This window comes from Rhinolophus sinicus, linkage group LG05, assembly GCF_036562045.2.
Source record: "Rhinolophus sinicus isolate RSC01 linkage group LG05, ASM3656204v1, whole genome shotgun sequence".
In the NCBI taxonomy this organism is placed as follows: domain Eukaryota; kingdom Metazoa; phylum Chordata; class Mammalia; order Chiroptera; family Rhinolophidae; genus Rhinolophus; species Rhinolophus sinicus.
The window spans coordinates 29,451,787-29,475,095 of NC_133755.1; the positions used below are offsets into that span (position 1 = coordinate 29,451,787).

The 23,309-nt window shown below is 38.0% G+C and overlaps 1 protein-coding gene and 1 pseudogene across 2 annotated transcripts in view; one reads left to right on the forward strand and one right to left on the reverse strand.

Annotated features, from left to right (window-relative positions):
- THADA (THADA armadillo repeat containing) overlaps positions 1-23,309 on the reverse strand; it is a 292,405-nt gene that overhangs the window by 95,774 nt on the left and 173,322 nt on the right. The window lies entirely within an intron of this gene.
- Positions 1,918-2,418, forward strand: LOC141571823 (small ribosomal subunit protein eS24 pseudogene; annotated as a pseudogene).

Here is a 23,309-nt window from a genome sequence, read left to right on the forward strand (position 1 = left end):
ACACCTTACACCTAGATGATTGGTCATTGCCTCCAAAACTTGCTTTACACATGGCTGCAGTGAAATTTTCTTCCTTTCCTTCTTCCCATCCTCCCTTCCTCCTGTCCTTCCCTCCCTCCTTTCTTCCTTCCAAGAGAAGTAAGCCTTTATTTCCTTGTTTTACAAATAAAGCTGGTTGTGCTGGAGAAATTTTCTTAAAGCCAAGCCCTGATCACATTACTCCCAAATTCAAAATCCCTTGATGATTTCCAACCTCCTAAAGAATTTGCTGGGCAAATGTGATTTTGCTTATATCTAAAGAACAAAACAAACAAACAAACAAAAAACAGAAAAAAACCTCATAGATACAGAGAACATTTTGATGGTTGCCAGATGGGAGGTGGGTTGGGGGTGGATGAAAAAGGGGAAAGGATTAAGAAGTACCTACAGAATAGTCATAGGGATGTAAAGGAAAGCATAGGGAATATAGTCAATAATATGGTAATAGCTCTGTATAGTGCCTGGTGGGTACTGGACTAGTCAAAGAGGTCACTTCTTAAATTATATAAATGTCTAACCTCTAGGTTGTACACCTGAAATGAATATAAAATAATATTGAATGTCAGCCGTAATTGAAAAATTAAAAAGGAGGGGAAAGGTGAAGGGGAAGAAGAGGTCCACATTTCCATGAGGTATATAGTCAATAATATTGTGATAGCATAGTACGGTGTCAGATGGTTGCTGGACTTATGGTGATAACTTCTTTAGGTATACAAATGTTGAATAACTGTGGTGTGCACCTGAAACTAATAGACTATTGCATATTAGCTATATTTTAATAAAAATCTTAAAAAAAAATTTGCTGGGCACTGAAGGCTCTACCTGCCTTTCTAGTTTGAGCCCCTCCTTCCTCCATTTAATGTACCTCTTCTGTGGCCACATGGGATGGACGATTTCCCATTCTTGACAACTAACAAATGCTTTTCTGTCCAGGATGTTCCTTCCATTTCTCCCCCATCCTCTCCAACTCCGCCTATTGAAATTCCATTCATACTGTATGGCCCAGTCTAAATACCACCTCCTCTATAAAACCTTCCTCAGCTTTCTTCAACAGCCCCCGTTCCCACCCTAAGACTTATTTACTCTTTCTACTCTGTTCATGTCATTTGATTTTTTTTTTAACTTTTTAAATCCTGTCATCATGGTTATCAATCTACAATTTCCCTTTCCTGGAGTATAGCTCTTTGAAGGAAAGTACTGTGTCCTGTTCTCCACAGCCCCTGGGCCCCAGGGACACGCAGCTTTGTCTGTTAGACAGAGGGGCTCGATAAAGAGAGCATTTATTTATTCATTCCACCTCCTTGCCAGGGGTGGCGGAGGCAGAATATATTTGCTGCAGCAGCTGGGGTGCTAAAAGCTACCTCTCTAAACTCTTTCCACACAAAGGGGTTGGGGGAAATACACAGTAACGAAAAGAGAGTTGAGTATACACTTGTCCTGGATCATCTCTGGCCTGGTGCTCCAAATTTTATGATGCGGTTCGGAGTCCCATCACTCAGAAGAAGGTCAAGAGCCCTGAGCTGTTGGGTAAGGGTGAGGTTTAGAAAGTGATGTCAAAGGTAGTCAATCTTAACCCGACATACAAAGACTTGCATTTAAAAAATTAACCATTTAATTAACAATATAATATCTGTCCTAATAAAGAGTTCCTAGCTTTAGAACACAGATACATTTTTGAAAAGCTATAGATAAAATTTTTAAAATTACAAATTATTTATTTGTAAAATAAGCCCCAGTTTAAATTCTTTAGGAGAAGCTTAATACTTGATAATTTATCTTTTCTATATATCTAAATCTTCACCTATTAAGTGTCCTTAAGACAATATTGAGATCAGTAAGAAACTCTTTGATGTAACAAAACTTATTAATGAGCTCTTTTACCCCCTGGCTACTTGAAGGCCGGCTGCCATCATGAACGACACAGTAACTATTCGGACCAGGAAGTTTATGACCAATCGACCACTTCAACGGAAACAGATGGTCATCGACGTCCTTCACCCTGGGAAGACAACAGTACCTAAGACAGAAATTCGGGAAAAACTAGCCAAAGTGCACAAGACCACACCAAATGTTATCTTTGGTATTTGGATTCAGAACCCATTTCGGTGATGGCAAGACAACTGGCTTTGTCATGATTTATGATTCCTTGGATTATGCAAAGAAAAATGAACCCAAACATAGACTTGCAAGACATGGCCTGTATGAGAAGAAAAAGACCTCAAGAAAACAGCGAAAGGAACGCAAGATCAGAATGAAGAAAGTTAGGGGACTGCAAAGGCCAGTGTTGGCGCTGGCAAAAAGTGAGGTGGAGATTGGATGACAGAAGGAGTAAAGATTCATCAGTGACTGTGGTGATTGAGCAGATTTGTCATGAGAGGACTAATAAACTAAGAATTAAAAAAAAAACTTATTAATGAAAAATAATACAGATAACTGGCTCAGTCAAGATAATTAACTTTAAAACACTATGGAAGGAGGGAAGTTGGTGATGGTATGACAAACAAAATTAGTCATCAATCAATAATTGTTGAAGCTGAGTGATGGATACATGGGATTTATTATATTATTTTGTCCACATTTGTGTATATTTAAATTTTTTATCATAAAAGTTTTAAAAAAAATTAGAGAAGGAGAGAACAAGGGAAAGAGAAAAGACAGCAGCTATACGACACAGCGATGAAATCAATATAAAAAAGTTTATGATCTATTGCAGGGAATAAGATATGTATATAAAATAACTAAAATTTGGGCCGGGCCGGTGGTCCGGGTTCAGGTGGCCGGAGCGCTGTGCTCCTAGCGCCGAGGTCGCTGGTTCGATTCCCACATGGGCCAGTGAGCTGTGCCCTCTACAGCTAAGATCGCGAGCAACAGCTCTCCCTGGAGCTGGGCTGCTGTGAACAGCTGGAGGTTGGCGTGAGTGGCTGGCGGCAACCAGCGAGAGCTGCCTTGAGCTGCTGTGAGCAGCTGACCTGAGACCGACTGCCTCAGCCGGGTGAGCGCAAGGCTCATAATACCAGCATGGGCCAGGGAGCTGTGTCCTACACAACTAGACTGAGAAACAACAGCTTGAACTGGAGCGGGGAGGAGGCAGAAGAAGGGGGAAAAACACACAAAAAAACTAAAATTCAAGGTGAAAAACAGTAAGTGCTGTAAGAGAGATAGAGGGTCAGAGATAGAGGGTCCAGAAATAAACTTGCTGGAAATTCAGTAGATGATAAAAGTAACATTTCAACGGTAGTGAAAAGATTGACTTATTCGGTAAATGGTATTAAGACAACCAGCTAGTTCTTTTGGAAATAATATAGTTGGATCCCTACCCAAAGCCTTGTACTGAAATAAATTCCAGATGGAGAAAATAATTAAATGTAAAAAAGAAAAAACTATAAAAATGCTAGAAGAAAACAGGAAAATGTTTTATAATCTTCAGGTAAAAAAGGGCTTTCTAAGAATGAACACACACACACACAAAAGATGTATGTCAACATAAAAACTGAAAACTTTTGTATAGTAAAAACTATATAAATATGCAAAAGTAAAGGCTGAAAGGGGTAAAGTATTTGCTAATTCCCCTAAGGAACAAAGCACTCACAAATTAATAACAAACTGAAAGTAACTGAATGAAAAATGGCAGGGAGTTACAAACTTTCTCTATTCATAGCACCCTTAGCACCTCGATAATGTTTTCATGGTACATCTAAGCCAAAAGAAATACCCAATAGTTCCACTTATTAAGTAGTTAGGTCTAAACAACCTAATAAGTATTTATGCTCTAACAACTTAGAAACTGTTTGAAAAAATAATACACATAAGTTGAAGGAAAACATTTTGATTTCATTTTTTAATAACCACAAATAACGTACAAATGGGATTTGTGTGTCTGTTGGATAGTTCATAACTTCCCAACCTTTGGTGGAATCATTGGACCCCAGCACCCTCATTCCTGTTCCACTATGATTTTCTCATGGTACTTGCTTTTTATCACAGTAACTATCAAATACTCAACTTTGCAAAGATATATAGCATCTTCAAAAGGAATGCAGTGTAAGCTAATGTTAATAACTGTAAATTCTTCAAGCTAGTAGTTCCCATAACATCTCACAGATGGCAAATGTCACTGTGCTTCTCCCCCAAATTTAAAATATCCCACAATGCTTTGGCAAACACTTTGGGAACTGCAAATATTTAGCAAAGAATATAAACAAGCAATTCACAGATGAACTACAAATAGCCAATCAACATATGAAGAAATGTTTAATTTCATTCATGTTTAAGGAAGGGCAATTAAAACAAATTTTTCAAAAAACATTGATTTGCACAGACTTTTTTTTTTATTTTTAAAAAGGGTACGACCCAACTAATAACTAGGTAAGGAAACGGATACGTTCATTCATCATTGGTGGGAGCATAAATTGTCACAACCATTTCGGGGGGTAACCAACAGGGCCATCTTGTTGCACATACAATTTATTCTATACAAGAGTCTCCCCTGCAGTTGGACAAAGCAGCAGCTTGGAAGTCGGGCAGTAGCTATAAAAATGGAAAACATACACTTTCTTCAGTCTGGCAATACCCACTTCTAGGAATTCACCTCACAGAAACACTTACAGAGATATGGGCAAAGATATAGATGCCCAGGGATAGGGTTTCCGGGCGGAAACTCCTGCCCATTCTCGTGAATTTTTTCATATTCCCATTCCCGAATCCCAAGAAAAGTTGGTCAGGAAATTGGGAAAATCATCTACTTGAACCCAGGTGGTTGGCAGTATCAGCCGTCACTTTGTGGAAACGATTCATCGTGGAGAATAGAAAACAGTTTCTATCTTGGGATTCGGGAACAGGAAAGCAAAAACAATTCCCGCCCAGAAACCCTACCCAGGGATGATCTTCAGCAGCACTGACTATAACAGAAAAATTCAGAAACAACAAACACAGGCCCAACTGAAAACATTATGAGATATTCCTACAGTATCCCATCGTATACAGCCAAGCTGTATAGCCATTAAAAAGAATGTTGTAGATTTATACAGATTGACATGACACTATCTCCAAGACATACTGATAAATGAAAAAGCAAGTTACAAAAATAGTGTGGTCCCATTTTTATTGATGCCAAATTATTAACAGTGGGGGTGGGATTTTTGTTTTTTATTATATTTTATTTACTTTTTGAATGGGCTTCCCACTGACCAAATTTGGGACGATTTTTTAAAATTTAGTTTTATTTTTTAATTAATTACTTAGCTTTATTTTAAAAAAATAATTATACCCTTATAACAAGTTGCAAAAGTAGAGTAGTACTTTTCAGCTTCCCCAGTTGTGACCTCTTGTATAACTGCAGTACTATATCAAAACCAGAAACCTGACAAGAGGCACATTACTGTTAACTAGACTACATATCCTATTCAGTTTTGCCATTGTTTACATGTATTCGTGTGTGTGTGTGTGTGTGTGTGTGTGTGTGTGTGTGTGGAGGAGGGAGCAATTTTACCCCACGTATGGATTTGTGTAACCACCACCACAATCAAGAATACAGACTATCCTATCACCACAAAGGAAGAATGCATTATTTTTGGATTCAGAAAACGATGAAAGCTAAATAATGTTCTTTTTATCATGTATTCCCTAACTCCATACTCAGTATAAGAATTCACATGCTAATTATTGGGGCAGACGGCTGTGCGTTATTTTTCACCAAGAGATAGAAATCCAAGAAAAGTAACTTTTCAACGCATGAAAGAGGATGTTACAACTTTTCCAAGGCTTCCCTTGGTTTCCTCCTTTGACTTTTCAGATCTGTGCCCAACGTGAGTGGAAGAGCAGTTCAGGGGAGAGACCTACTGAGGGTAGGAAGGCTGGCCACAGGGGAGGTGGGTAACAGCATTTTCTGGAGAGCTGCAATAATATCGCCAGTGTTGTCTTCAGCAAGCAAAGCCAAAGGAAATGCGAAATGCAAAGTGATTATATTAATTTGCGTTTCCCAGATTTTAAAGCAGCTGTAAAATTTGCCTTATAAAAGATTTGACCCTCAGAAAACCGTTTGGCTTTCAGCCTCTGGCCTTCAGACTGGGAATGCACATTACTCCAAGCTGCCCAGTGAGGGGGGTTGGGGGCAAAAGGCCCTGAAAACCTGGGCCTGGGCTGGAGCGAGTCTTGCAAGTCTGCCCGCTGCCAGCACACTGTGGTAACAAAGAGTCCTCTTTCTGAAAAGTGAAGATGGAAATTTTTTTTTTTTTTGACTCTTTGGGTTGTAGCTTATTTCAAAGGTCATCAAAGTAAACAAAAGGAAAAGACTGTGAATCTTTATAAGTCAAAAAGTGACAACTGTTTATAAGTCAACTGTTTATATTTTCACATGGAGGAAGGAAAAAAGGATTCCTCTGAGTCCCTAGGAATGGAGATTGGTGGTTCCCCCGCCCCCTCTCCTTCCCCCTCCCCAAGTTTGTTTGTTCATTTGCCATTCAACACCTCCAGCAGTGAGGTCCAGGAACATCTGTTACATCCATTTTATGTGGAATTATCCGTCTACGGGATGACTGGGATTGTGGAAGAAACCAGGCAGGGCCTTAAGAAGCACAGGCCTCTGCAGCCCGTATTGATCACTGTGCCTGCCACAGCCCTGCTGCGGATATGCAATGTCCACAGTCACACAGGCAGGCTGCACACACCCAGGCCTCTCCAAATCTGGAGCCCTGTTTCCTATGAAAGCATCTTTGTTCAGAGAAGGGTGATTCCGTGAGGGCTCATCAAAGCAAAGGGGTCACTGAAACCATTCCTATGAACCTCCCTCAGACAGTGAGCTAAACACCCTTTTCGCTTATGAGTTTTCTTGGTTGAGCAGACAATGAAGTCATCATGGATGGGCTTCTAATTGGATTTTTATATCTTATTAGACATATTCCAAAATGATGAAACTAGATGGCATTAAAATAATCTAAACGGTACTTTTTACATGGGATGCTATATTAATTAATCAAAGCTATTATAAAGATTATATATTATTTCTACTTATCCATTAAGGCTCAGCTCATCAACTGACTCCGTGAAGTTCTCCCTGACAATTCTAGGTTGTGGCAATCTCTCCATCCTCTCATCCCATAGTATTTATTATCTGAACCACTCATTTGGCACCTAAGATATGTTGCCTTGATTGCTATTTATCTTTTTATGTAAACCAAGTCGTTTTATCTCCTACAGAGCCTTACTGGAATGCAAACGTTTGTTGATTTGATTTTAAATTTAAGTCAATTACCATGTGGGCTGAGATAAACAGTACTTTCAAGGCAATAGTTAACTCAATAGTGAAAGTAAACACCAAGGCTGCTTGCAAATGGGTTGACTTACAAAGATGACCAATGAATGCAAGTCCTTGAGACTGGAATATGTTTGTGGCATGGGCCATCAGCCTGCTATTCCTAGCCTACTAACATGTCATGTTATCTGCATGAATTCATCATCCTCCAAGGTCATCTTAAGGAAACGCATAATCTTCCCTCTAAACTTCCTTCAGCTCAAACACTGGCGCCACTATGAAACCACTCTCCCAGGAACTGTTAGGTTTATTTGTTGAATAAGTGGCTGAATGAAACAATGACTCTAAGTAACCATCCATAATCCATTTTGGCCTGTCCTCGTTCACTAGATTGCTGCAAGGCTACCACGATCAGGTTTAGGAAAGTTCTAAGAGAAGTTGTTATGGATTTTCCCCCATAAACAAGACCTTCCAGCCAAATATTGGGACTAGCTGCAATGGGACAACAGGACATTCCTCTTGCTGCCCACAAGATTCATACTGAGAAATTTCAGTCTTTAGATCAGTGGTTCTAAACCTGGGGTGATTTTACCCCCCCGGAGACATCTGGCGATGTCTAGAAACATTTTTGGTTGTCACAACTGAAAGGGAGCGCTACTGGCCTCCAGTTGGTAGAGGGCAGAGATGCTGCTGAACATCCTACAGGACACAGGGCGACCCCTCACAACAAAGAATTACCCAGCCCACAACGTCAACAGTGCTGAGGTGGAAAAACCCTGGCCTACTGGTAAGAGCGCAGGCTTTGCAGTCAAGATCGAGCTGGTGACATTGGGACAAGTATTTAACCTCTCTGAGCCTTCATTTCCTCGTGTATCAAATGGAGTTAATAATACAACTCATCTCATGAGGGCACTGTGAAGTCTAAAAGATAACTGATGTGAAAAGTACTTTGTAATTACTCTTTAAGAATGAGTCATCCTTATTAATGAATGCCCATTATGTAATTTTAATTTTGCAGTGCACTTTAGGCCTCTCTCGGTGTTGGTTAGAAAGGAGACTCACCTCACGCTTCCCCATTCATCTGGGATATCATTAGTCTCCTGGGTCTGAGTTATTTACTAGCTTTCTTACTCTTCTCTGGTACCTGCTAATGTCCTTTTTTTGGCAGTTGTTTTTGCTTGGCCACTGGACTTCTGCCTGTTGCAGTAATGTTCCTCAGCAATACTTTTTTTATTAGTGATCTCTGATGATTTTCCCAGAAACTGTGCTTCTGACTAATCATCTTACTACAGCTCATAACAATGACCAAGTGTGTGGCAAGAAAAATTAATGATTATCCCTCAGGTGCTTTGAGAAGTGTAAGTATAGTACTTGTTATCAAGTTTGCCCTTTGTGTCATAAGCTAAATTTTCTGCATTTGTGATTTACAGCTAAGTGTAAGTTGTGCCAGACAGTATCTCAGCAGAATAATTTGGTGACCCCTGAAGACATTAGCTCTGTTAGTTATCACCATCAGGAGCTTTATCCCTGATAGTCTTTCCAACAGAGCATGCTCCATAAATTCACAGAGGTAGAATTTCCAGTTCCTTTGTCCTGCCTGCCTCATTCTTATTTTCCTAAACATTTCCTGAATGACCCAAATCAGGTATCACTTTGACAAATACTTTAGCTTCCACCCACATCATTTCCTGGGTGAATCTGGCCAGTTTTCTTTCATTTTATTCAAAGGAGGCAAAGCATCTTTACTGTATATATTTGTCTCATAAAAGGGGTATCTGGATATTTCATATAGAAAAGCCTTATGGTCTTACATTGTAGTCTTTGAAGGGTATGTGAATACGTGTGCAAGTATTTAAAATTCCATAGATTCTTGACTTTAAAAAGAGGCAATATGGTAGTTAGTCCCAATCACCTTGAAATTAATGGTGAACTCTTAGGAGAATGAATCATGTCTCCATAACAGGCAGAATCTTAGCTATCATGGAAATAGAGTTTACTCAGGAACCTTTGAAGTGGCAGAGGAGGGAGAGGGACATTTCTCACCTGATCCAGAGCGATGCCTTTAACTTTGGAGATTAGTGGTCATTTTATCATTGGAAGAACAAATGGAAAGTCTGAGCTCATCTTAGCATTGTGAGGAAGTGAGCAGGGCACTTACCAACAGGAGAATCTTGGTTCATAAATTAGTATAATAGAGACATTTCCTCTTATGGAAATAACACATGGTCCCTGAGGGTGGGCAGTCTTTCATCAAGGGGATTCATTTTTCTAGTATTATTTAAATGGTTTTTTATATAACGTGACAGACTTGAAGGCCCAGCAGAGCTATTAAAACTGACTTCTCCCAACTCAAATATATTTGTCTAAAGCTAGGTTTTTCAACCTCAGCACTACTGACATTTGGGGCCAGATAATGCTTGGTTGTGGGTCTTGCCCTGTGCCTTACGGGATGTTTACCAGCATCCCTGGCTTTTCCCCACTGGATGCTGATGGCACACTGCCAGTTATGACAACCAATAATATCTTCAGACATTGCCAAATGTCCCCTGTAGGGGGAAATGGCCTCCAGGTGAGGACTACTGCACTAAGCATTCTGATCGATATACGGATATGGTAAATTATATCTATTTTGGGGACATGATATTTAGTATAATCTATGTCCTTAAGAAGCTCTCACTCAGCAAATGTAATATTTGTTGAACAACTGATTATGTCCCTTCCAGGCAGAGTGAACAGTACGTACCAAGACCCTGGGGCAAGACAAAGTCTGGGTGTTGGAGGAAAGTTCACAAGGTGAGGGTTGAGTGAAAGGAGGAAAGCAGCCGGAGACGAGGTTAGAGAGGCAGGCTGGCCCGGTTAGTTTGGTGTTTATAAACTATTGTAAGAAGTTTGGGTTTGTTTTAAGTGTGGTAGAAAATGACTAATGAGCTTTAAGCAGGGAACTAAGTTCATCTCATCTGTATTTTAAAAAGGTCCTTCTGCCCTATATAGAAAATAGAATGAGAAAGGCAAGGGCATAAGCAGAGAGGCAAATGTAGATGTCTAAGCAGAAGATGAGGGTGGCGTGGAGAGACTGCGAGCATAGAAGATGATGATACTAGTGGATTAGACACCAAGCTAAAGAAAAGGCAGGAATCAACATCTGATAGGCAGGTTTCACCTCAATGAACTGGGTGAATGGTAGTGCCATTTAGAGAGAACGCTAAGATCGGCAGAAGGCCAGGTTTGTGGCTAGGCCATGGTGGGATTTGCTCTCCTGGTCCAATGGGGTGCAAGGAAAGATAATCTCTACTTGCTAGGAGTTTATGATTTGTTTGAGGAGGCTGTATACAAGTACAGTACAGTCACATCCTCTGTGGGAGCGGGATCTAAAGCCAGTAACGAAGGTGAACACTGTATACAAAAATTGCAGACAGAAGGCAATATTTAATAGGCAATTTTAAATAGTACTTTCCCCCCTCTCTTTTATTGCTTAACTTGGCATGGATTTAGCAAGTTAAATGGGTTTGACTCAATTCTAGCAAATAAAAAATAAAATCAATTTCACTTAAAAAGTTAAATACCAACCAATGAAAATTACTGTCTAGTAACTATATACAAATGCACAGGGATTCGATTAATAAAAGATTCAGTTAATGAAAAGTAAGATAGGGTAAAGAAAAGGCTCACATTCTGAAGAATGTAGTTTTACTTAGGAAAATGTCACAGATAAAGAGGCCAGGGTGAATGTAAATTTGTGTACATAAAATTGGGAGTTACCCTCCATAGCCAACTGGGTCTTCCTAGTTCTCATATCTACAAGCAATTTCAGTGAAAAATGTGGGAGATTTAATTTTGAATAGGATTGGGGTGTGACGATAGGTGGAGAGAGGAGGGATCCACAACACTGTGGAGGGATAAAATGAGAAGATTTAAGTTTATGCACAATATGTCTTCACACTGGAGGACAATGAGGCCAAGAAGTGAACCAGCAAGGTTCCCAATGAAGTTACCGTCCAACTAAAACAAGAAATTAAGATTCCCTATGTTTCTAGGGGAAAAAAAAATTTGTAGTAGGTCCTCAAAAAATTAAAAATAGAATTACCAGATGATCCTACAATTCCATTTCTGGGTATATATTTAAAAGAATTGAAAAGAGGGTCTCAAATAGATGTCATACAAGGTCTGACAATTAAGTTCGTGAACTTGTTGCAACGATGTGGCTAACCTCTTTTTGCTATCAGAGGGATTATTCATTATGAATTTGTACCAACTGGACAAAGAGTTAACCAAGTTTACTATTTGGAAGTGCTGAAACGGCTGCGTGAAAAAGTTAGATGACCTGAACTTTCTGCCAACAAGTCATGGCTCTTGTATCACAACAATGCACCAGCTCACACAGCACTGTCTGTGAGGGAGTTTTTAGCCAGTAAACAAATAACTATATTGGAACACCCTCCCTACTCACCTGATTTGGCTCCCAATGACTTCTTTCTTTACCTGAAGATAAAGGAAATATTGAAAAGAAGACATTTTGATGACATTCAGGACATCAAGGGTAATACGATGAGAGCGCTGATGGCCATTCCAGAAAGAGTTCCAAAATTGCTATGAAGGGTGGACTAGGCACTGGTGCCAGTGCATAGCTTCCCAAAGGGAGTATTTCGAAGGTGACCGTAGTGCTATTCAGCAATGAGGTATATAGCACTTTTTCTAGGATGAGTTTGTGAACTTAATTGTCTGACTTCATACAGCCATTTAATAGCAACATTATACACAATAGCCAAAGGTGAGGCGACCCAAGTGTCCACTGACAGATGAATAAACAAATATGGCAATATATACATACAATGGAATATTATTCAGCTATAAAAAGAAAGGATGTTTTGACACATGTTATAACATGGATAAAGGGGCATTATGCCAAGAGAAATAAGCCAGTCACAAAAAAACAAATATTGTATGATTTCACTTAGATGAGGTATCAAGAATAGTCAAACTCAGAAACAGAAAGTGGAACGGTGGTTGCCAGGAATCGCGGGAAGGAAGAATTAGGGAGTCACTGTTTAATGGGTAGAAAGTTTCAATTTTGCAAGATGAAAAAGTTCTGGAGATTGGTTGTACAATGTGAATTCATTAAACACTACTGAACTGAACATGTAAAAATGGTTAAGATGGTAAATTTCATGTGTATTTTATCCCAACTAAGATTTAAAAATTTTTATAAAGATTTCCTACATTCAAGTCACCAATACTCAATATTGTTGTAATATTGTATTCAGTATCATTTCTGGGACATGTCTTAAATTTTCTGATTACAGAGTTCCTCCATCTATTAAAAAGCCTTGTGGGTGAACACATTTACTTTATAGCATTAACTGGTATTGTGAGACTGCATTAATTAGATGCACTCAGAATCCCATTTTGATTTCTTTTAATCCTTAAAAAAACATCATCAGGTGCTAATTAAAAAACAGTCAAGTCTATCATTCATAAGAGGCAAGCTATAAGGTTGTACAAACTGTAGAGAAAGGAACAATTTTCAAGTGACACTGTGATACTGGAATGTATGGACAGGTTATAATAACCTGTTTTATTGCTTTTCTAGTCTCTACTACAACGGTGGGGGGGAAAATAGCACCATAGACTAAATTCTTAGACAACGTTTAATTTTGTAAAACTTTCTCCATTGCAGACTATTTAAAAAAGTATTATGTGTTCCAGAGAAGATGTGGTGGAGACTATTATTATGATCAGTATGTTATGTATAAGTCGTCGTAAACCAACAACGCTGGTTTTGTATCATACACTTGTGCTGAACCTGAAATTCTACCTCCCATGCAATATCTTTCTCTTTGCTCACAGCTAAAAACCCTCTCAACATTTCGGCCCCTTTGATTATTCCCTCTCCAGATCACTTTTTTTAACCTGTGGATAACTTTTTTTCCCATTTATCTATGCTGAAATGTGTTCCAAATTTCACAAACACACCAACTGAACACCAAGATAGTCCTTTCCGCTCTTCTCCATCTTCCCAACACTTATCCAACCTAACACCATAGGTGAGAAAATCTACGGGCTCTCATTTTCTTACTTTCTTCTCTAGATCACTATGGCAAGGACACCTCTCCCAGCATCTCTAGGTGTCCATCTGTAAAACTGAAATCATATAACCAACCTTCCCTCTGTATCTCCGGATGAGGATGTCATGAGGACCAAGAGTTTATGTGCACTACTGACCTTGATCCTTATAAGATGTGTTGTGTACAATTATTATTGTTATCTTTGTCTTGGTTTCCCACAACTCTCACTTCATGCCCCTTGATCTTGACCACAAAACATTGTATTACTAAACAGCTCACTCATTCTCCTGCTTCCTCCACTCCTGCGTTTGGGCAGTCTTGCCAGCTGCCCTTTAAACTTGGAAGAGTCTCCTCTTGCATCTGCCAAGATGCTATTTCCAATGCTTCCTCCTTACTCACGTCTGCCTGCTTGCTCTCCACATGAATGACCACTAGGAGCAACTTCCTAGAGCGGAAAAGAATGAGTGATGAAATGAAGTCCAGAATACTTTTTGCCCATTAAATAGATGAGCTTAGAAATTTCAAGATTTGCTTATCGCTCTTCATGGTCCTTTAACCTCAATGGCAAATTACCTAGAGATGTGTAATACCTATCACTCGGCAGGGGTGGTGGTGGTGTGAATCTCTGTTATCTCCTGGACTTGATACAAAAATCACTTGTCTCTTCTAGTAACTCAATTTTATACATTGAATCCCTCTTTTCGACACTTAACCAATGTTTTCCAAACTTGCCTGATCAGAAGTATCACCTTATTACACATCAAAAAGGCAGATTCTGGGGTCCTGCCTCAGATCTACGCAATCAAAATCTTCAGGACAGGAATTTGGGGGATCTGTATTTTAAACAGTACCTCAAGCAACTGTTGTGTCAGGTAGGTTTGGGAAACATTTGACAGCCTATCAAATCTTCCTGTTTCATATAGTCAGATGGCCTGAATTAGTTAGGATTTAATCATGAACATTCTACCTACTCCAGCCATGCTGATAATTTGACTAAAAATTAATATTACATGATTCAGTATTCTAATTTTTCTGTTTTAGATTTGTTGGTTATATTTCCCCAGTCATACTGCAAAATTCTGGTGATGAATTTATACTGCTTTATATCCACTAAGTGCTTAATTAGCACAATATTGAGCATTTAATTGGAACTCAATTAAAACCTTACTGATTGATTGGTACAGGCACCACCCGACTCAAAAAAAGACTAAAAAAAGGTCTGTCCTGAAGCCTTGCAGAGACGCACAGCATCCTTCCCTCACCAGCGGGTTAATGAGGATGAGAATGCAAACTTAGGGCTTATCTCTTGGACTGAAAGAGCAAGGCAATTATTCAGCGACTTGGCCAGATTTCTAGAAACTATTGTTATGCCTTGTCTGACTGCCTAGATTTCTCATAATAGAGTCAACTTTCTTTCATCCCTGAAGGATTACTACTTTGACCTTGTGTTCTTTCCACTGTCATGCTGAGGAGATCTCAGAGTTAATGATTTGCATCTGATAGAGTATCATAAAAATTCAAGTAGCAGGCAAGGACAAATAGGAACACTTCTCAGAAACGAACAGAAGTTTCATGTTAAACACTGCAAATGTTCAAGGATGCTTATTTTAAAACATCCTTATTCAAAACATGAAGCCCGTTCCAGATTAAAATATAAATGAATTATATCAATAACATTTAGGACCGTTTCTAAAAAGGAATATAACACCCAGAAAAATAAAGCTGAGCAAACAATAGGAAGGCAATTTATTCAGAAAGTTAATATTGAAAACAAAAGTTTCAATGGGGGTGTACTACAGCTATGTTCAACATTACATTTTTCAAAAGGATGAACCCATTCTCTGTTAAATAAAAAACTTCAAATGTAAACATTTAACGGACATATGATGAGATTCATCCCTAAAACGGAGCAGATTTCTAAATCGATGCACAGACCAGTCTATTTATAAACTCTGTTTTACCATCAACCTCAGCACGATGTCAACTAACGATAAACAACTTAATGTTTTCCAGTAATCTTCACTGTGCCATTAAACTGCCAGCACTCAGGCCAAGGTAAATGCGACAGTAACAAAAGAGCTAACATCACAAAGAACAAGATTAATGAATTTACATTTCTGCTTTGAAGTGAATGATGAAAATCATGCCCATAACATACTCTTTTCAGCTGCTGGACTTTAATTGTTCCAAATAGTCTATAGAGTGATTTGAAGGCAAAGTTTAAAAATATTGCTGTTTTTAACCAGAAGCTTCAGTCCTTGCGCAACTTTTTAAGGTAAAGAACATCCTCTCCATAGTATTATAAAGTGTGTAACTCTCCCAATTATCAAACACAATTTCTAAACCCTGACCACCACTCTTAAAGTTTTTAAAAAAGTTGATGGACAATTTAAAGTGCGAACACTGAAGTGTAAAGTTTGATGCGTTTTTATATATGCCTAATTATATAATTTCTACTTGTAATAACATAACTCAACAAATGATTCCATTACATATGATCATTATAAATCATCACACTTGTTCTAAAAAGTACATTATAGCATTCTTTTGCATTTGTGGTTAAATGATAAAATTCTCAACTCCTATATTTCCATAGTTAGCAGTAGATATTGATTGCTGATAGTACAACAAATAGCAGCACTCCCTTTTCATGGGGGGAGAGAGAGGAACCTTCAAAAGTAAATAATTTGCCTCTTTATATTAAAAACAAATATTCAGTGAGAAAATGCTCATATAATAATAAATTCTCTTCCATAAAAATGAAGACAAAAAAGGAAAAACCAAAATGTGTATCTTTTGCTGCATAGGGGAAAGAGCACTGACTGATTTTCAAACTCTCTGATTTTTTCATTAACTCATCCCTAAACACATCAACTCCTCAGTAAACAATGAATTAAACGTTCACAGATTTTCTACCTATTAATACAATTGTTTTATTGTCTATGGACTGAATCACTTCAGTCTGTTTTCCAAACTTCCACATACAATTTGGCCACTGAACTGCTAACTCCAATACTGTTTCCCTTTCCTGGTACACTAAGAAATCACTTGTCATTTCACCAGCTATGTTTATGTGCTAACTTTTCCCATTGTTTAAATATCTACCACCCAAGCCAGTGATGGATTATAAAACCCAGGCCCAGGATATACAACTCATCCTAGACTTCTGACGGTTGAGATAACTCATCCCTAGGTGTTGGGTTTTTGTCACCACTCATCCAAACACATTTCCCATCTTTTAACTGCCTGTTGATACCTCCTCATATATAAACTTCTTCCTTGGTAGGCTACGGCGATGATGTGCTCAGCTAAACAAATGTGTACATACCAGTGGCAAATATCTAAGAAACAGCCAACACTTTCTGGATACAAAATAATTGGAGAAAGACCAATCTGAATTCACAAGAAATCTTTTTGAACAAATATAATTTTTAAAGATCAGCTGACCTATCATATAAATATGATCAGTAATATGAACTACACTAAAACAAATGACTGTCAAGTAATATTTCTATTAAGCTGAACCTGAATAAATTCAGAAGATTCATTTGTAATGAACATTCATGGAGGAAGGTAAATTTGTCTGCAGTCTTACTGTCAGAATTTTTAAAAACAACAACTCTAAAACAGTAAAGCTCAAATTAATGAGATTTCCTCTTTAATCTAGAAAAATCTCACTCTTTTTAGGGTGGGTATTCTAATTAATGAACATAGTGAGAGTTTACATGGCTATTAAACCTGGAATTCTAATACCAGGAGTTTCTAACCCCTGAGAACTTTGTATAGCAGGGTGTGAAAGTACTCAAATCTCCACCACATCAAAACAGCTGATAGAGGGGAGTTTTCCACAACATGAATTTTCTTTTTCTGTTGTGCAGCATTCCTATGTTTCATGTCACCAAAAGGAAATGGATCATTCAAAATGGCAGAAATTTTAACCTCCAATGTGACAAAAATGGAGCACTGGTCCAATACGTATTTAAAATCTCCATTAGGTTATCCTGGAAACATTTCTAATGCTACCAATAGGAAAACAGAGAAAAAGAGGAAAACACGATCACAGCCTTTGGATTATTAAAAAACAGCATCGTTTTAGTTCATTAATTCAACAAAACTTTATTGAGGGTTTAAAGTCAAATGCTATGTGAGTGTACAAAATAACCATGTTAATTCTCACTACTCTTATTCAATACTGTACTAGAGGGTCAAGCCAATGCAATAAGACAAGACAAGGAAATAAAGAGCATGCCAACTAGAAAGAAAGAAATAAAACAGTCTTATTCATAGAAGACATCATTACCTATCTATGCAGTAAAACCCTGCAAAATCTATTAGAAAAAGATACAAGAGCTAAGTTTAGCAAGAATATGAGGTCAACACATGAAAATTAACTATATGCTCTAAAGCCTAGCAATGAACACTTAGAATTTGAAATTTAAAAAACATTATCATTTCTAATAGTATGAAAAATATGAAATATCTTAGGATAAATCTAATAAAATATTGCATGGTTGTGTTCCAATAAAACTTTATTTACAAAATAGGAGGCAGAATGGATTTGACCTGTAGATCACAGTTTGCCAACCCCTGATCTAGAGGAATAAACTTAGTGCATCTCTTTGTTTACTATGCATTAAGGTCCCAGACTCAGTGGAGTTACTTGTAAACTTGCAGGCTTTTGTGGAGTAGAGATACAAATAATGTCTATCCACTGGAATAGATAACCCTAAAGATTTATAATCCGTTGGACATTAAACTATCATGTCTTCTCCAGTAATCTTATTCTGACATTCTGTTAAATTGCTGATAAATGCCCTAATTTTGTCAGATGCTCTTTGAACTGATCATAACATCTTATTGATTCCCTTATTAATTTATGAATTAAATGGTATCTTTTATACATGCTCATTTTATACTTTCCTGAAAGTAATGATTTTACCTTTATGAAAATTATACTTTAACAATGCCAATTCTCCCTCAATTGCTCAAAAGATTCAATAGTCTCAATAAAAAAAAAACAAAAAAAAAACACAGATTTTTTTTTTTAATTGGAAATACATTAAATCCATGTTTAAAATTTAGAGAAATCTGACAACTCTATAATATTCAGTCCTATCAAAAACATGCGATATCTTTGGGGAAAACTGAAGAGAATCAACCAAAAACACATTGTAAAGGATCTTTACAAATATTCATACAAACAAGAGTTAGATAGCTATGTACGGTATAGGCTCTGAAACCTTGGATCTGCCACATTCTAGCAGTGTGACTTTGGGCAAGTTACTTAACCTCTCAGAGCTTCCGTTTCCTCAGAGTACTCAGTACTCACTTTCTAGGATTGTCATGAGGATTTAATGAATAAATGTATGTAAGTGCATAAAACAGGGTTTGACACAGTAAGTGTAATAGAATTGATGACTAATACCATCATTACAAAGTGAATATACAGAAATCACTTTCAATAGTTAAAACAACACAAGTCAGAAGAAAAACATAAGAAAACTGCTCATGATAATAGTAATAAGACATATAAAAAGAGAAATATATAATCTACATGAAGAAAGCTTTACAGTATAATGCTATTGAGGAACATAAACGGCAAATGGAAAGGCATGACATGTTCTTGAAGAGGATAACAGCATAATAAAGATGTTACATACAGTTGATAATTTAATGTATAAATTTAATGTAATCCTAATAAAAATAAACACACTGATAGATGGAGGATGGGGGAATTTGACAAGTTGACTTAAAGTTCTTAGGGTACTGAAAAAGAAAAGTAACGAAGGGGAATTAGTCTCCAACAAATTGTAAAACGTATTACAAAGCTACTCTAAGCAACTGGTGCATAAGCAGACAAACTGTTCAAAGAAACAGACTAAAAATCTAGAAAATAAGAGCAGGTGCATTCTGAAATTCAGTACTCATTGACAAAGACAGCCTTTCTGTTAGGAGAAATAAAACGTATTTTTCAATAAATGGACTTGGGACAAAAAACATGCAATAGCTCTCTATTTATTTGTTATTCCCCTTGATAATGTTAGGTAATCATCATAATAGTATTTTTAAACTTAGAATAATAATTATAAATGATAGTTAGTATTTATTAAGAAACTATGTCATAACAGCCATTTCTACTTCTTGGGTCAACCTGTAAATTATGTGTTATCATTATTTTACAGATGGTTAAGCTTCAGTTTAGAATTCAAGTGATTTGCCCTAGGCCAAATATCTAGAAAGTGGGGAAAGTGTGTATCAAACTTAGGTCTGCCTAGATTTAAAATCTTCATCCCCAAAATAATCCAGTTTGTCAATGAAACGCTAAGAATGGAGTAATAAAAACAGTGTTAAATTACAAACTGTGCATACCAAGCAGGAATGAAGTAACTGTAACAAAACACAGTATCTTCTCTTTATGATTTTTCGTTTTCAAACAGTAAATACGCTGGGGTCTGTGTGTTATTTATACTCTCCCATGGTAGAAGCCAGTCATTGGATGACATCCAAGGTGAATCTCCCTTATACCAAATTCCTTCCAATAAAGAAGAGAGTTAAAGTGAAGCTAGGGTGAGCCTCAATATATTTTTATACTGGGGAAAATTGTGTAACTTTTTATTTTCTACGTGTAAGGTTCCAATGTAGGGAACTGAAAATCCGTACGCCCAAAGAATATAACGCTGGTTATTTTGACTTCCTCTGCTGGGCAGTAAACCTCTTGAACTTCTGTCTATTTTTGGAAATTGAGGTATCCCTTTAATCCTGTTACAGAACTGCTGACGGTGGTAAGACAGCAAAGGAAAGTCGGCACAGGGCCTGTGCCAGTAAGGTCTCCAAGAAAGGAATAAAACAGAGCACAAGCAAGCAAAAGCATTTTGCAAGAGAATTTTGTGAAACTGGTGTCAGTGTTCACGACCCAACACAAGAAACGCCACCCAACTGCCAGCCATTTCAGACTAAAAGGGGCCCCTGAAGCCGGATCAATGTGAAACTCCTCTGGGGGCCGATGTTTACAGCATGGTTAAAGTTGTACTTGTAGAAAACAGAACAGTCTCTCTCTGTCCTCTCCAAGGATTCTACACGTAACCTGCAATGTTCTTTTCTACTATTTGGTGTGTATGAAGAACCGTGTAGAAACGGCAGGAACTTCCTCTGTTCAGACTGTCAGGTACAAAGGCTGCGGCATATACTGCTGAAGACCCTTCTTCTTCTTTTTTTTTTTTTTTTTAAGACCCTTCTGATGTTGATTTGTTTTCTACAAGCAGCTGAGATAATTGAGACAATTAAAAATATATTTTTAAAAATTTTCAATTATAGTTAACATACAATACTATATTAGTTTCCAGTGTACAACATGGTGATTAGACATTTATATACCTTATGAAGTGATCACCCCAGTAAGTCCAGCACCTGATATCATACAGTTATTACAGACAATTTTTTTTTTAATGAAAATCACCTCCTCTTCAAAAATGGTCTCCATTTAGCTCAAAGCATTTTCAAAATTCTCTTTGATTCTAAAGCTTTTGAAAATACACAGAACTAATGTCCTGTCCCCAAAATGAATTTGGTGTTAAGGATTTACCAGGATGCCCCCAGACAATGCTAACGATCCATATTCTAAACATTCAGTCGCAGGTACTGAAGGCCACGCTAAATGAATGAAGCCTAATTCTCTCCCACCTAGAAGCCAAACAACCAACACCTACTTGGGGTCAACGGTGAGGACTCTGCTGCTACTTTCCAGATACAAGGCCCAGATATCCCACTGGGATGAAGTCAGAGATCAGTAATTACTAACATTCAGAAAAGCTCTTTCAGAGGCTTTTGTGACCTAGATACGCACAGCATGCTTACCTCTACCCATCACTACTGTGAGAGAAAGAAAATCTGTTCTTCTGTGTGAGAAGACTAGAAAGTAGGGTGTAAGTTTAGATGTACCAAAAAGTTGCAAAGATGGAACAGAAAGTTTCTGTACATCCCTCACCCAGTTCCCCCATCATTACCATCTTACATTACTATGGTACATTTGTCGCAACTAAGGAAGTAGCTGGTACATTACTGTTAACTGAACTCCATACACTTTACTCAGATTTCACTTGTTGTTACCTACTGTCTTTTCTCTGTTCCAGGAGCCCATCCAGGTCACCACATTACATTTAGCTGTCATATCTACTGAGGCTCCTCTGGTCTGTGACAATTTCTCATACTTTTTTCTTGTTTTTGATGACCTTAACTGTTTGGAGGAGTACTGGTCAGATATTTTTTAAGAAGGCCATCAATTTGAGTTCGTCTGATTTTTTTTTTTTTTTTTGCTTAGACTAGGATTATGAGTTTTGGGGAGGAAGACCACAGAGGTGTCATATTATTTTCATCATATCATAGCAATGGTCCATATTATCACCATGACTTATCACTGTTGATGTTAGTTTAGCCTTGATCACAGAGCTCAGAGGTGGTGTTGGCCAGATTTCTCCACTGTGGAGTGTTATTCTCCTCCCTCCCTTTTTCCCTACTCTGCAGAAGCAAGTCACCAGGTGCAGCCCACACTGGGGACGAGGGAGGGGAAGTTCAGCTTCACCTTCTGGAGGAGACAGAGGAGTAGCTACATAAATTATCTGGAATCCTTCTGTGTGGGAGATTTGTCTCTTCTCCCTCATTTATCTGTTCAATCATTTATTTATTGACATCAGTATGGATATTTTATACTTAGGTTACAGACCCACTGCAACATCCTCGGAAAGGCTTATTTGGACTAGAACTTCTTCAACTTTAATGAGCATATGAGTTGAAGGGGGTATCTAGTGAAACTACAGGTTCCGATTCAGCAGATGTGGGCAGGCCCAGGAGTCTGCATGTCTAGCCAGCTCCGGGTGAAGCCGCTACTGCGGACCTGGAACTATACTGCATGAGTGACACGGCTCTCAACAGTGTTTGACTTCCTCTAGGAATGCGCGCTCACTACACCCCACAGCAAGCTACTCGGCCTCTGCAGGGTCCTTTGGGGAAGAAAAAGTAAAATGAAAACGTTTTCAACCCTCAGATGTACCCCAAATAGCTACAAATATCTACTTGAATACAAACCCTAAAGCAGACTTTTTGGTGTTATTATTTTTTTATTTGTTTTAAACAAACTTGTAGATTTGTTTTCAGGCGTCCATTACCACTCCCAGCCCAACCTCTAACACATCCACAGAGACCACCTCTACTTTCTCTGTATGAATTTGAAAATGACTCCACTCCTTGTGATCGATACGGCGGTATCTAAGCTACAACTTCTGAAATGGATAGACAGCTGGGAATTGTCCGTCTCAACTCATTCCATGCTCTCCTTGGAGGAGGGCGAAAGAGTAACAATTAGAGAAACAGCAAGGAAGGGAAAGTTAGGTCAAAGGAAGGTTAACAAAGTAAATCATACATTTATCCAGAACATATCCAGTGATTCTTGAAGACACATTTTGCAAAACAATATGGTCTTCCTTCTTTAAGGAGGCCAAGGAGCTCGTAGGGAGGAGTGGGGAGCATGAGCAAGAGCCTCCCCACTGCGTAGAGATTACTGGCTAAGGGGCACTGGGACTGATCTTCAGAATCTACCCCCTCGTGCCTTTTGATTTGGTGCGCATGGATTATACCGCATCTCTAATCGCTGTCAGAGTTTCCTTTCAAGAACATGGACACAAATTTCTAGAACATTAATTCTAAATACACACACACAAGTGTATGTTCAATCATAAATTTTAACATAAATTACTGCCCCGTATCTCTGTTCTCTCAATAAACATCTGAAAATCAAACCTGACGACTAAACTTTCGCTCAAATAGACTGATTAGTGAGTACTGCTTTTCAATATAAAAAGAACAGTTTGTTCGCTGGACTAGTGAATATCTCACATACTTGAAAAAAATCAATTACAAAAGAGGAAACTGAAACTGAAACTGCATTTTGGAAACATGTTAGATAT